This window comes from Anoplopoma fimbria, unplaced genomic scaffold, assembly GCF_027596085.1.
Source record: "Anoplopoma fimbria isolate UVic2021 breed Golden Eagle Sablefish unplaced genomic scaffold, Afim_UVic_2022 Un_contig_7426_pilon_pilon, whole genome shotgun sequence".
Classification (NCBI taxonomy): domain Eukaryota; kingdom Metazoa; phylum Chordata; class Actinopteri; order Perciformes; family Anoplopomatidae; genus Anoplopoma; species Anoplopoma fimbria.
Genome location: NW_026551307.1, coordinates 1 through 1,239, shown reverse-complemented (window position 1 = coordinate 1,239; position 1,239 = coordinate 1). Strand labels below are relative to the sequence as shown.

Below are 1,239 nucleotides of genomic sequence, written 5' to 3'. Positions count from 1 at the left end.
TGATTGGGCACAACACACTTCCAGGTAAAAAGAAAAATGCAATTGTGAATTTTATTTGCTTTGATATTGTTTAAGCCCTGAGTTGATTTTTGTTGTTGTGAAAATTCTCTTTGCGTGGTTGAACTTTTGTTGTTTTCGAGGCGCAAATGTGAGAAAAATGCTTTCATGTGGAATGCTAATGGTGATGAGAAAACACATACTGTTTGTACACACATTGATCTTGAAGTAAACTGGTGTTCATTTCTATTTCAATTTCATTGTAGATGTGGTATCTTTTGTCATAAGTTTTTTAACTAAGAAAGCACACAAATATAAATAAATATGTTATATCATCTATTTAAGTACAACCGTGCCATACAGATAAAACATGTGACAGAGAGACAACCCTTCTAACTGAAGTTCAAAATTAATATTCGAAAAAAAAGCCAACTCGAGCAGATGCATCATTTGCGTAGAAAACTTTAATAATAAAATGCACAACAATTTAAACTACAAGGATGTAATGCACAATGCTTCTTGTACAAGCTATTACCAAACACTTTACTGTTAAATGTTCAGACTCTGGATGGTTTATCCTTCACCAAAGCCCTGACGTCTGTGTAGATCGTCTCCTCTTCTCTTTGATTCCTTCTCGCAGCTTTGCCGGTTTTCCTCCTGGGAAAGTTTGGTTTACAATAAACCAAAGAGTCCTCATTTCTCTGAGAAAATAAAAGTGAAAAATGAATAATGAGAGAGCACATTCTAATACTCGCACATGCAGATAGACAAACATTACTGATGAGTTGTATTAAGTAGCTACATCTTTATATACCATACCTGCTGATTTTGCTGATTGTTATGGGCTGTTGCAGAGTTAGTTTGCAGAGTGGCAGCAGCTGTTTTAATTAAAAAATATATATAAATAACTTAACATTTTAGAAAAATTGTTAAAATTTTACAGAAGACACAAGATACTGTAGTTTGACTTACACACATCACAAATTTAAAGTAAATATTGTTAGCTTGGGGAAACCCAGTTTAATAGGTCGAGTAACGTCTCTTACCTTTGCAACAATTACAGGATTTTTTCCTGATGGCATAAACAAGGAAGGCTATAACAACGAGACTTATAGCCAAAGCAAAACACACCAGAAAGAGAATTGTGTTGTCCTTCTTTGAATCACATGTGCCGTCAACTGAAACATTAAATCAACAAAAAAATTACGTTAAGAGTATTAAAAACTTTACTTTAGTAGATAA

General features: G+C 33.4%; 1 long non-coding RNA gene across 1 annotated transcript; it reads right to left on the bottom strand.

The window, feature by feature from the left end:
• Positions 1-551: 551 nt before the first annotated feature.
• On the bottom strand, positions 552-1,171 carry LOC129115386 (uncharacterized). The gene is made up of 3 exons (XR_008533018.1): positions 1,044-1,171; positions 817-875; positions 552-698 (listed from the first exon to the last, which is right to left on the bottom strand). It is a non-coding gene; the product is annotated as an uncharacterized LOC129115386 (long non-coding RNA).
• Positions 1,172-1,239: the final 68 nt, after the last annotated feature.